The 14143-nt window shown below is 47.6% G+C and overlaps 1 long non-coding RNA gene across 3 annotated transcripts in view; it reads right to left on the bottom strand.

Moving 5' to 3' along the window:
• The window catches only part of LOC128773660 (uncharacterized), a 157575-nt gene that overhangs the window by 76340 nt on the left and 67092 nt on the right, over positions 1 to 14143 (bottom strand). The window contains exons 2-3 of one of the 3 annotated variants that reach the window (XR_008418030.1): positions 11835 to 11874; positions 8911 to 9024 (exon numbers count right to left, since the gene is read on the bottom strand). The exons of the other annotated variants lie outside the window; for them this stretch is intronic. This is a non-coding gene — a long non-coding RNA (uncharacterized LOC128773660). The remainder of the gene's footprint in view (positions 1 to 8910; positions 9025 to 11834; positions 11875 to 14143) is intronic. 3 annotated transcript variants of the gene reach the window in all.

Below are 14143 nucleotides of genomic sequence, written 5' to 3'. Positions count from 1 at the left end.
TTTCTTTTGCTTAAGGGATTGATTTGGACTTATGAAGTATGATTGAGCTTCCTGATCCCCAAAGAAGGCAGCCCTGGCTGGGTTCCCAGGATCGTTTTTATCCCCACGTGCTGCCTTTTTTCAGGCCCTGGGGAACCCCAGCAAATGCAGCCCTTCTTCCAGCAGTCCCAAAGGCTGGCTCTTGCAGCCGCCTCTGACGGCTCCTTGCCCTTATTCCACAGCTGGGTCTGGATAAGCGGAGCTTGCAAGAAGGAAGCCTCTTATCACAAACATTTCCTGCCTATTTGCTCCTGACCCTGCATACCACAGTCCTTCCCCCGTCTGGCTGGGCCACCAATGGTGGCCACAGCAATGTATTCACAAAGGACCTGCAGCACAGGGTCCCCAGACCTGTCTCTAGTCCAGATTCTTCTCTATCCATCCACACCTGTCTCCCTTCTCTGGGGAGCTCATAGGTTCTTATAGGCCACCCAAAACGGCTCAGTCACTGAAGAAACGAAAGGAAGTCAGGTGGAACCAGAGAGAAAGAAAGAAAAAAGACAAAGGCAGATAAGGATTTTTAGCTCAAATAGAAAATGTGACTCACAGCTGGAGTTCTGCCCACCTCTTCTAGGACTGCTGTCTGTCTCCGACAAGGAGAGAAACAGAGGCAGGCACCTGTGAGGGTCTGTGTGCCTATCTGTGCCGTCCTCATCCCTACATTGACTGTACTTGTGTGTGCCTGCGGAGTTAAGGCCATATGGACTATTGCAGGTTTATATGCCAAAGGATTAGGAGCTGAGGGCCAGTGGGTCTAGGACCAGCCCAGCCCAGCTGTGCTCAGCAGAGCACTGAATTCCTAGGTCCCTATCCCCTCCAAACACCTGGGGCACCTTAGTCCCACCCCTCCCTGTGGCCTTCTCCCTGCCTCCTGCCCCCAGCTTGCTGTGTGGTCCGAGCCCTCTGCCCTGAAAGAAGGGGAGGGAGGGAGGGAGGGAGGGATGGGCCAGCATGTTTACAGTCAAGCATAACAACCTTTATTTTAAATAAATAAAAGTTTTAGTCAGTTTTTACTTCCCTTTTCTTCCAAAATATTTTCTCCCTCCTCCTCTTCCTCCTCCTCCTCCTCCTTCTCATCATGCCTGAGCCTTTATCTGTGGGGCCACCCAGGGAGGGGCTGTGGGAGTGGGAACGAACAGACCCTGGTGCTTAAAGTCTTCCCAGGTCATGTGACACCCCCCTCTCAAATGCCCACGGAGCCCCTGGGGTTCTTGTGAATTCAGGGATGTCCTGGCCTGAGAAATAGAGACTAAACAGGAAGCCTGGGCCCCATCATCAGCATGAGTCCATCTGTTCTCCCTAGTCATAAGGTTGCCCACCCCTTCCCCCATTCTACTATGGAATTGCCATCCATCTGTCTTCTACTTTGGCCTGTCATCTCTCTGTCTCCCCCATTGGACCCTCATCCATCTGTCCTTCCCACAGGACAACCATCTCTCAGTGTCTCCTTTGGGCTGCCATAAATCTGCATCCCCCATGAGATGTTCCATCTGTCCATCACCCTATTGGCCTGTCATTCCATCCGATACCCTTGATCATCCTTTTCGTCCATCTGTCTCCCCTCATTGGATATATTTTTGCCCATCTGTCTCCCTGAATGGGGCCAGCAATGGTGGGTCTCTAAGATATGAGAACAGTGGGCATTCTACTCTGATTTTGATTCCAGCAACAATAACAGTAGCAACCATTAATCAAGTGTCTACTATGTGCCATATTCTCTATGCGTATTATCTCCTTTAACCCTCCAACAGCCCTATGAGTATGTGTTTGTTTCCCCATTTTACCAGTAAGGAAACTGAGGCTTGAAAGAGTTAAATGCCTTACCCAAGGTCACACGGATCCTAGTGGCAAACAGAGTCCAGAAACAACTCTGCCCATACTGAGTGGGAATGAAGACATGGTCTCTTTAATCCTCCACCCCCAGGATGTAAGAGTTCCCCTCTCCTGGCCTCTCTGCGCATTTAATTTACACTTTGCTGCTGGATGTTTTCAGACTGATGAAGTTTCCTCCCTGCCCTGGCTTTGCACAAAAAAAGTGAAGGGGGAAAAGAAGCCAGATGTGAGAGTGATTCGAAGGTCTTTGGGGGTGGGGGTGGGGGGTGCAGAGTGATGTTAAATAAACATCCAATGATATTCTTTCTGCAAAATGATCCATTTTTCATGGCACCCAGGAGTTCGTCCAGGGGTCTCTGGGTCACTAGGGAAAAGTGTTTCGTGTGTTTTGGCTCCATATTCTTCCATTGGCCACAAAGAGCTAATTCTTCCAATTAATGAAATCAGCGCTGCTGATGGAGATGTACTGACAAATTATTTTCAAGACAAATATATTCACACGAATGGTGGGGCTGATAGGCCTGAAGGATTTGGAGGATACAGAGTGAAGTTCCCCCCACCAGCCAGAGACACTGAGGTCATTCACGATGTACGGGATATTGGCCACCACCTCAAGGGACACCTTTTTCCACCCGGAGCCATGGAGGCTGGACTGGATTGTCTGTGTTGAGGGGCTGCCTATCAATGGGCTTCTGTATGGCCCTGGCAGGTTCCCGCACCCCTCCCCTCTTCCCCAGTGCCCCAGCCAAGTCCCCTTCAGGGCCCGGGCTGAAGGGCCTATTCAGCATTTAGGATTCCCTGATGGGAAGTGAAAAGGAGACAGACAGATGCTTCCTTGGAGCTAAGGAAAAGCTGGAGGCCTAGAGACAGGAAGGGCAGGCTGAAGCCACAAAGGGGGAGCTCAGTGAGAAGAAAGAAGGAGGCTAGAGGTCCTGTGGGATGAGAAAGAAAGAAGGAAAGGAAGGAGAGGAGGCTGGGGGAAGGGAGACAGAGGGTGGGAGGGCCAGATAGGGAGGGGAGGAGGCCGGAAGAAGGCCCCCAGGCAGAGGGAGAGATCCCCGATGGGAGACCCAGCAGCGCCAGAAAGCAGTGTGGGATTTTTTAAAGCCACAGACTTAATTTCCTGATGATGTTTTTTTCAGGCCGATATTAGCAGCATTTTTCATTCCCTGAGCAGATCTGCTGATTGTGGAAAAGCGATCCAGAGTGTGCTGGGTGACAGGGCCCAGCCTTTACCTGGATGGGCCCACAGAATGGCCCAAGACCAAGCTAATATTTCATCTCCTTCTTGAACCCACAGAGAATAGGAAAGATTTTGCTTCAGGCCGGTCCTGGAGGAGGGAGGGGAACAGTTTCTAAGCAGTTCTGGCAAATCAGTGACAATCAGAAGCCAGGGTGAAATTATCTCCATTAAACTAACTAGGGTGGTTTCTCTTTTCCTGCCTGAACCCTGACTGAAATGGGGTGGTGAGTTTTGAGGGTTACAAGTTAGGGGCTAAAGGAGCCAAAGCCCGGAGGACTCTGCAGAACCATGGAACATCTTCCTAAAGCCTCATTTCCCTGCTCAGAATCCATCTGTACAGTCGTGGGTTTGCCAAACAAGTCCACACCCCTCAGCCAGGAAAGCAAGGCCCTCAAGAGGCCAGATGCTCAGTGTGGTCCAAGCCCAGCCACCTTGGCATCCCAGGGGGGCCAGCATCACAGGCTGCTAAAGCAGAAGCTGCATTTAACCAGACCCACAGGTTGCCATGTGCTCGTGATGGTGTGAGAAACTCTGCTCCCTGATGACTTCTAACCCTCTCCAGCTAATATGCTGCCACCATGGAGAATGGCTTCCCCAACAAACTGGAATTGTAAAATTCTCCAAACATACCTTTGGCTTTTCCAGTTCTGAATGCTGGTTCATGTTACCTCTTTCATCTTAAAGATGCTTTCCTTCATGCCCACTTAAGGAAATCCTGCCCACATTTTAAGACCCAACTCAAATGCTACCCGTACTCTAGGGAGCCCTTCCCTGCCTTTGCCAGAGGTTAGAACTTCACTGTAGCTTGTTTGGATCACCTGTGGAGTGCTTTTCACTTTCTGTCTTGCATTTTGGTTACTTGTGTACTTATCAAGGGGCAGTTATGTATGGTAGTTTTCAGGACCTTCTAAGTTTAAAGCTTTGTCCCACTGCTTCCTAACTTTGACACTCAGCAAGTGGGTGATTTCTTTGGACCTCAGTTTCCTCTGTAAAACGAGGGTAATAATTATATTCAATCATAGAGTTGTCATAAGGATTTAAAAAATATATTTAGGACTTTGCCAAACAATGTGACATATAGTATGTGCTCAACAAATGATTGTCAACTGAATGTAATGATCCAAAGAACAGTGTTCTTAATCACACAGGAAATAAGAGAAACTGTCCATAAAATTCATTGTTTGTCCAACATGGTATGGTCTTCCCAAGACTGAATGATTTGTGTCCCTTATCCTAGAACCATAATTTGTTCTTCAAAACAATCAGTAACTGTTTTGTTGTTTTGCTAATAATCATTGGTTAAAAGTCCTGCTTCCTTGGGGTGCCTTGGTGGCTCAGTCGGTTAAGCGTCTGACTAGCTCAGGTCACGATCTCACCATTCATGAGTCTGAGTCTCGCGGTAGGCTGTGTGCTGACAGCTCAGAGCCTGGAGCCTGCTTCAGACTCTGTGTCTCCTTCTCTCTCTCTGCCCCTCCCTCACTCTCTCTCTCTCTCTCAAAAATAAATAAAAACATTTAAAAAAATATTTAAAAAAAAGTCCTGCTTCCTCAGTTTGGTTCCACATTGTCCCCTTATTGAGTTCTTTCTGCCCCATCCCTGCTTCCCCTTTGAAATCTCAATATTTTCTTTATTTTTTTCAAACTTGTCAACTGGTCATAAGTATTTATTTTATTTTCAACTTCTTTGTATCAACTGTCTCATTAACATTCTTTTGACTCCCCCCAAAAAATGTTTCTTAACTCTTATTTTGTGTTTTTATCTCCAAGGGAATACTTTGGCTGGATTTTCTACCAGGAATGACACAATTCTTTCCACAGATATGCAGAGGGAGAATTTGAAAACCAACAGAGTCACATCGCCTTGATCCTACACCCAAAGAATTCCTCAGATACACAAGTCCCCAGCTCTTGAACTGGCCATATTTCCCAATGCTATCTCTACCAAAAATGTTCTTTCTTGTTAAATACTAAGGGAGAGTGAAATAAATACTGTAAAAGAAGCTCACTCAAGATGGGGGGACATTCCAGAGTCCAGTTGCTTTGGATTACAATGGGCCTTGATAAATAATATCAGATTCAAGTATGTTATTTTTTTTTATCTCAATCAATAAGCATTTTTAATTTCCTTTCAAAGTCCTATAGGACCTGATTTCGTTTAAGATACAATTCAGATATCATCTCTCTTCCATGGTATGTCCCATCTACAATTTTCATGTCCTGATCTATTATTATTATTATTATTATTATTATTATTATTATTATTACCAAAAGGCAAAATATTGATCAGTGCAACCAAGCTCTTTCCATTCCAATAGAAACACATTTTCCCTCTTCTTGCCATACTCTCCTTAACCAAAAGAAAGAGAGAAAGAACCAATTAAAGCCACTCATCTGAGAGTTCAAGGAACTGGGGAGAAATGGGACCTCTGACAAGTTGGAATGTGATCTACATGGGAAATCTCTGAGAGGACACCTGCTCATTCACAGGTCATTGTCTCTGAGCTCCTGAAGGTGCAGCCCCATGGGAATGGCTTCTTGTTGGGAAGATGGGCAAATAAGCATAGCACCGGCAGGGACAGAGGGCTCTGTCTGTGGGAAAGAGACAGTCAGTGAACTTTCAAGCCCAGGCAGTAGGGGCAAGGCTTACAATTTCAGCTGGATGTCTGGAAACTTAATATTGCCCAGAGTATCGATTACCTGCTAGAGTTAGATCCTCTCCTGCTCCAGAGGGCAGGAGTAGCCAGGCAGGTCTCTGACATGAAACTCTCTGTGCACCTTTTAATTAACTCTAATAAATGTGCATCAGAGTCTTCTAGAAAGGGAGGTTGTTCAGCCTGGTAGAGGGACACAGGAGTCATCAAGATAGGAATTTGAGTATGACAAATGTACCAAGAGGTTGCCATGTGTGACTCAGTCTGGGGAATTAAACAGCAGTAGGTTCACTCTTTAAATCAGCGGGGTTGGGACCATTGCTCCACACCAAATTCCTGCTTGGAGTGTCTTTTCCAAAGGGAATCATAAGAGTATCACCTGTCCTGCCTGCTCTTTAAGTACCAAACGTCTTTGGTACTCAAACAGCAAAAAATGGAAGGAACTATCAGTTATTATTAATTCTATACAGGTTGGTAATTCCAGATACGCGACTGAGTTACAGAATTCTACTTAACATCCAGGCGTAACTTCCAATCACTCTGAACTTGCCGCTAGAATCACCCTCTCCAAGGCTTTATTCAGGTATACTCCATCAACATTTAGTATGTCCCTACCAATATGCTTGACACTAGGCACTTGGGATACAAATAGCCAAGACAGAGTCGCTATCCTCAAGGGGTTAACTTTCTAGTAGAGAATACAGAGTGTGAGTAACAGTAGCTACTATTTATCAAGCCCTTCTAATATGGCTTTTAAAAATATTGTTTATTTTTTGACAAACAAAAATTGGATATATTTATTTTTTAATTTTTTTTTTTTACATTTATTTATTTTTTGAGAGACATAGAGACACACAGCACAAGTTGGGGAGGGGCAGAGAGAGAAGGAGACACAGAATCCAAAGCAGGCTCCAGGCTCCGAACTGTCAGCACAGAGCCTGACACGGGGCTTGAACTCACAAACCGTGAGATCATGACCTGAGCCGAAGTCGGACGCCCAACTGACTGAGCCACCCAGGAGCCCCCAAAATTGAATATATTTAAAGTATACAACGTGGGGACACCTGAGTGGCTCAGTTGGCTAAGCATCTGACTTAGTCCGGAGGTCATAATCTCATGGTACGTGAGTTCGAGCCCCACATTGGGCTCCGCCCTGACAGTGAAGATCCTGCTTGGGATTCTCTCTCTCTCCCGCTCTCTCTGCCCTTCCCCTGCTTGCTTGCACGCTCCCTCCCTCTCAAAATAAATAAACTTTCTTGGGGTGCCTGGCTGGCTCATTCGGTTAAGCATCTGACTTCCGCTCAGGTCATGATCTCACGGTTGGTGAGTTTGAGCCCCATGTCCGGCTCTATGCTGACAGCTTGGAGCCTGGGGCCTGCTTTGGATTCTGTGTCTCCCTCTCTCTCTGCCCCTCCCCCACTCATGCTCCGTCTCTCTGTCTCCCTCAAAAATAAACAAACACTAAAAAAAAAATGTTTTTAATCTTTAAAAAAAATAAACTTTAAACATAGTTAATTATACAATGTGATGTTTTGACACATGTATACATTGTGAAGTGATTACCAAAACTAGTTAATATATCCATCACCTCCCATAGTTACCATAGTTACCATTTTTTGTACATAGTGAGAACACTTAGATTTACTCTTAGCAAATTTCAAGTATATAATGCATTATTATTAACTATAAGTCACCATGCTCTACATTAGGTTTCCAGAACTTACTCATCTTGTACCTGAAAGTTGTACCCATTGATCAATATCCCCTCTTTTCCCCTACCCCCCTCCTCCAGCCTCTGGTAACCAGCATTCTACTTTCTGTTACTATGCAGGTGACTTTTTCCTTTTTTAGGTTCTATGTATAAGTGAGATCATGCAATATTTGTCTATGCCTGGCTCATTTCACTTAGCATAGTGTCCTCCAGGCTCATCCATGTTGTTGCAAATAGCAAGATTTTCCTTCTTTTTTTTTTTTTTTTTCATAGCTTAAGGCTGAATACTATTCTATTGTATATACCACATTTTCTTTATCCATTCATCTGTCAGTGGACATTTGGTTTGTTTCCACCTTATGATACGATATGCTTTTTTTTAATGTTTCTTTCTTTCTTTATTTTTGAGAGAGAGAGAGCGGGGGAGGGCAGAGAGAGAGAGGGAGATAGAGAATCCCAAGCAGGCTCTGTGCTGTCAGCACAGAGCTTGATGCAGGGATCGAACTCGTGAGCTGTGAGATCATGACCGGAGCCAAAACCAAGAGTCGGACACAACCGACTGAGCCACCCAGGTGCCCCAGGATAGGATACACTTTTGATAAACATTGGGCTAATAGCCTCCAAGATGTTCCCCGATGATCCTCACCTCTTGGTGTTCATGTACTTATGTAGTCCCCTTCAACATTGCTTAGGGCTGATACATGTAACTAATAGAATTTGTGGGGAAAATGGTGTGTGACTTCTGAAGCTAGGCCATAAATGATACTGCAGCTTCCACCTCGCTCTCTCTTGAATCAGTCTCCTTAAGGATCCCCAGCTGCCATGTAGCGAAGACACTCAGGAAGCCCTATGGTGAGGTCCACATGGAGAAGAACTGAGGCCTCCCACCAATAACCAGTGAGGGACTGAGAGCTTTTGCCAACAGCTGTGTGATTCAGCCATCCAAGAAGCAGAGCCCCCAGTTTCAGACAAGCCTTCAGATTACCGTAACCTCATGAAAAAACCTCCAGCCAGAACCACTCAGCTAAACCATTCATAAATTCCTGACCCACAGAAACCTCGAGAGACAATGTTTACTGTTGGTTTAAGCCACTAAATTTGGCATCATCTGTTATGCAGCAACAGATACCTAATCCAGTCCTTTGTGTTCACGATCTACTGATGCTATGAGGATGCCAGTCCTACTGAGTATTTATTCTTGTCTCAACATTACAGATGAGGAAACTGGGACTTCGAGAGGTGAAAATGAGAAGCCACGTCAGAACTGAAGTATGACTCCACTGGACTTCAGAGTCTGCGTTCTTAACTGTGCACAATACATCTAGACAGAGGACAAACGGTCACAGTGGGAAAGGTAGTGAGTTCTACCTAGAAAGTCTGGAATTAGAGGTGAAGAGGTGGCAGGCAAGGCTAGTTAGAAGATGTAAGACTTACAGCGGAAATGAAGGACGAGTAGATGTTCACCAGGCAGCGTCAGAAGAGGAATTCCAGAGGTAGCAGCCATGGAGGCTCAAACAGCCTGGGGTGTTCAGAACCTGCCTGGAGTTTCTAGATCCAGAAAAACAAAGGCCTTTGTGACTAGTTTTCCAGGGGGAGATCTTGGTTCTAGCCCAAGATCTATTCTTGCAGTCCAGGACCCCCCAAATCACAGGAACTGCTACCCTAGTCACTGCTTGTGATCAACTCAAATTCCCTTTAGACACCACCGCCCCCCCCCCCCCGCCATTTCTTCCCTGGGTCAGTTCTCTTTTACAGACTTTGCTCCCTGGCATGTCTGAAGCACATACCAGTTCTTCCTGACAAGCAACTCTTGCTCCTTATGAAACTGTATTTATGCTGCTTACAGATGCATTCACAACATATCTCCTGTCCTACTGCAAAATATCACACAAACCTGACTTCCTTCATTAGCAGGGGCGCTAGAATGGCAAATCGGGCTAATTTGGGGGCCCAAGTGCATTGGATTTCAGAAAGGCACGCATCTTTTCTCATGGCAGTCTTCTGGATGCATTGGTGGATTACAAATTAGAGAAGCACAATATGGGATATTAGTAGCTGGTTTAATAGCCACGCCCAAAGGTTACTGACTACGGGTTGATGTCCAGTTCTAGAGGACAATCTATCCCGGCGTGACCAAGGGTTCTGCCCTCAGCCCTCTCTCAGGCAACGTCTTTCAATATCTTCAGTGAAGATGTAGAAATCAGGCTCGTGCAATTTTTTTAACGGCTGAAATGGGGACAATTAGTAAATAGTTAAGATGGCAACAAGGAAAAACTGTACCCCTCTCCAAAGGCTAGCAGAGGTCAAATCTGCCAAGATGAATTTTACCCAAAATGAAAGCTCCTCTACTTAAATTCCAAAAGTCACTCCATAAATATACAATGGAGATTTCTGAGTCGGTGGTAACTGCAAACGGGAAAACCACTGAAGGGTTTTAGCCAAATGGTGAGTTAAATAGGAGTAAAGACAGCCTGCACTAATCTGGCTTTAAGTTGGGGGGGGAAGGGAGAGGCAGCTTGACTGGGAAGGTTTACTGCTGAGATTCTGCAGCCCCCCGCCACCCCAGGGCTGTATTTAGTAACTCACACTCTACTCCATTAAATGTGTTTGGGTTCCCAGCCTCCACCCACTGCGCTCCCCCTGGACTGAGCAGGGGAGCCCGTAGAAGGTAGTAAGAATGCTGAGAGCTTGGAGTCTGGGAAGAGCTTGGAAAGCTCTCCGGAGCCTCTCCCCGCACGGCCCTATCCCTGCTGATAAGGATGAGAGCTGAGCTGGCTGACAAGTGATTGGAAACAGGAGCTCCCAAACCCCTTAACCCTTCCCTAGCCTGCCCCAGTGTCTGGAGTCTCTAAATGCTGGGGCCCATCTCCCTGTGGCTTCCTGCTCTCAGTATTAGGGCTCTCTGACCTCCCCTCCCACACCCCCAAACCTTTCCATCTTCCTCTCCCTTTGTCCTGACTGCTTACTGAAAGAGACTGGAAACAGACCACCACCACCAAATGCTAAGACGTGGCCCCTCCACCTTCCGGCCGCCCTGACAAGTTAGCTAGGGAGTCTCCCTCTGGTCCAGACCCAGCCCACCCCCGCCCGACCCAGCACTCTTAGCCACCACATATCTGCCAGCCTAGGGTTGCTGTTTAGGAGCAGGAGTCAACCAGGTGGTTTTTCGGGGTTCTAGGCGCAGAAATCCCAGGCCCAGGTCCAGCAGTCTGATCCCAGACCCATTCTCTGCCACCCTGGCTGGCTGTGGAGCCCTATGGGGACGCTTGCGGGTCACCCCAGAACCAGACCTGACTTTGCTGAGTCATCCCAAAGGCCCTCCAGCCACCTAGGTACTGCGAGGTGCGTGGATAGGCCTCATACTGGGACAGATGACACGTGATGAGAGATCTGTCCCTGGCAGTGGCCAGCAGGGCTGAAGCTGAGAGGGAAGGCGTCCAGCTTACCCTGGGGAGGGGCATTAAGGAGAAGCCAGGTTTACCGGCCACAGTAATTAAGTGTAAAAGAGCTTCCTTCTGTAGAATGGAATTCAGATAAACTGCCATTATCATGCAAAGCAGCTTTGCACCTAAAAGTCCTTACCCAAACAGGCAGTTTAATTAAATCCCTAATCTCCCCTGGCCTCTTCTGACCCTTTCCCTACCCACATTCCCCGCCCCCCCCACCCTCCCAATAATTTAGGATTTTCAAGATTCCATTTAAAACGCTTAACCTGTAAGCAAGCAAAACATACCTAAAAATAGTGGGTCCGAGTGTGGGGTCCTCTTTGAGGCTCTTTGTGTCTTAAGGTGTTAGTTCCCTGAGGTTCAGATGGTCCTGATTGGGGTGCCGGGTGCCCATGGCCAGGGTGAGCATGACGGTGATGATACTGGCAAGGACGGTGGTCACAGTGAAGTGACGGGAGTGGGCACGGCCTTGAATAGGAGGGTGTGCATCACACGGTCCTACGAGCCCCTGCTCACCCCCAGGAGGCTGGTTGCCCATTTTAGGATCCAGTCTCTGCCATGAAAAGTCTCACCACCCATAGCAGGTGTGCGTAGCAGACCTATAGACTTGAATATAAGGACCCTGGTGTTAAGCCAGAAGAGGCGGGAATGGACACATCGGCCTGACCATGGGTGTCCCCATTTGTGATGCTACGGTGGCCTCTGCTGTGAACCACGGGGGAGGGAAGAGGGGGGATGCCAAGCCTGTCCATGAGAACCAAATCCTCTGGGGAAAGCCTGAAGCAATAGAGTTCAGGCTCTAGGTGGAAGGAGAGATCAGGATAAAGGAAGAATGAAATGGGGTGGGTGGGGGGTAAAGGGTAGGAGAAAGGGTTGGCCCAAGAGCATTGATAGACAACAACCCAATAGTACCTTCGAACATCTGCAGAATGCTTTAGAAGTTTGTGCCTTCCTGTGGGGAGAAAAAGAAAGGAAATCACGGATCAAACCCAGGCACAGGTGGCATGTTACCTCTTCGATTTCAACCTAGAAGGTAAATCTTACTCCCCCCCCCACCCCCCTCACCCCCACCCCCAGAGGAGAAAACAAATACCCGGTGGTAAAATGACTGGCTTAATGTCACACAGCTCATGACTGGCAGCACCAGGATTCAAACACCGGCCTGCCATACTGAAAAGTTGACCCTCTTCTGCCAAACCACATGTCAGCTGCAGGGATTATAATGTTGGAGAGGGGATTAACCACCCAAGAACACTGGGGTCTCCCCTCCCTCCTGCAGCAACAACTTTTCCTTCCTGAAACAATCCATTTCCCCTGAGCAAGAGCCTGAAGGCCTCAGCAGAGATGAGGGAATCAACTCTCAGCCCTGAGGATGTAGCACAAGGGAGCCGGGTTTGCCGGGGGCTTCTTGGGACTCAAACTCGGGGAAGAGGAGCCCCCAGAGGAGAGTTTTCTTCACAGGAAAGAAGCGTCAGAGGCTGTGGTGGGGGAAGGGGCATCTGTAAGTCATATAACAAACACCAGACCTCTCCATTTATACCTCATTCCTTTGGTGGGGGTGAGCAGAGGAGTCGTCTCTATTTGGGAAACAGTGAAACTCAAATCACCCTGAACCCTGCACTTTTTCTGTTAATTGCATAGACTTCATTGTGCCTGGAGAACGCATGGACCTTCTTTCGAGGAAGTTATATTTCTGGAAATAAGACTCTCCGGATTCATGAAACATCCCTGTTTCTCGGGGGATTCCCTACTTCTTCGTATCGTGGGTTTTCTTCGCAAAGAGCGGGAGCCCTTTGAGGGCGGTTCCAATAAATCTTATGAATAAATGAGTGAAGCTGGGGGAGGGGCCCAGCACAATAGCCAACTTCGAGGGAGGGCCCAAGCCCAGGCGGGTTCTGCCCAGCCTTCTGGTACTGGCCACCTTGCCTCAAAGCCAGGTGTCTCTAAAGGTCACCCACTTGAAGGCACAGGTGCTGCTGTTTTGACATCTGCAAGACAGCTCAGGACACAGGAAGCGTCCATGGCTCCAGGGCTGATGTGGGTGGGTTAAGAAAGTGGGATTTGGACAAGATCTGTTACAGCGTCCTTTGTCTCTCTTGTAGCAAACACAACAGAGAAGAATTTTAAAAGGCTGTCTTGGTCTGCAGAACCCCTCTGGAAGCAGATGGCTTGTCAACAGGTTCCAGGGCAGGCCCCGGAGGCCTGGGAGCCTTATTGGAATGCAATTACCCTAAATGCTGGCTGTTAGGGTGAGAAGGCAGGAATGCAATTATGGAAGGAGCGTGTAGGGGCTTTCATTGATTAACCTGTCCTGCCTGCCTCCATTCCCCACCGGGGTGATTTCAGGGCCCTGAGGGTTGCCCTATGCCCTGGGGGTTTTGAGGGAAAAAAAAGTCACTGCAGCAAGCCAATGCCAAAAGCAGGGTTCCTGAGCTTCAGGAGGGCCCGTGGACACCTGAAATTGCCTGGGAAATATACTTGTGCAAAATGCAAAATGACTGTTTTCGAGGACGACTTTCTCCACTCCTCACGCGCTTAGAGGGCTCTGCAGCCCTTAAAGGGTTAAGAACCAGGGGGCCAGGGGAGTGAAAGATCAGCAGGATTGTTGGAAGGGGCCTCCAGGAAACAACTCTTCAGTTTTCAATTCCCAGTGGCCGTGATCCATCTGGGTGCAATTCTGGCTCCCCGCTTACCAGCAAGTTCTTTAGCCTTTCTTTAGGCCTCAGTTTCCTCTGTAAAATGAGAGTAAACATACTTACATCCTGAGGTTGATGAGAGAATTAAATGACATAATACAAAGCTTTTCGCCCGACATCTAACCCTTAGTAAGCTTTCAATAAATGGGAGTCAGTTTTATTATGACTATCTATTAAAGTTCAGAAAATGAAGTGGGGCATACACCTGTACTCTTTTGAGTGGTCTTTGACCCCAAACGCACAGTCCAGATTCCATGGGAATCCCTGGGCAAGTCCCTTCTCCAACATTGAGCGGGCCTGTAAGACCCAGGGTCTCCATGCACTGCTTCCTTGAATAGGGCCCTTCTGCCCTCAGGGCAGCAGGATCTCGCCCTACAGGGAGACAAAACCTTCTGGAAGTGGAGGCACATCCAGTGTCTTTGATGCCAGTGCAGGGGAGGAGATTTCTGGGCCTGAGCTGAAGTTATCATTGGCCTGCCTCACTGAGAGAAGTTTCTGGAAATCTCAGTCACTGAACTCTTTCTG

The sequence above is a fragment of the Panthera pardus genome, unplaced genomic scaffold, assembly GCF_024362965.1.
Source record: "Panthera pardus isolate Hobbes unplaced genomic scaffold, ASM2436296v1 HiC_scaffold_26, whole genome shotgun sequence".
NCBI classification, from domain to species: domain Eukaryota; kingdom Metazoa; phylum Chordata; class Mammalia; order Carnivora; family Felidae; genus Panthera; species Panthera pardus.
Note: the sequence above shows the minus strand (reverse complement) of the source record. Positions and strands in the feature narration are given on the sequence as shown.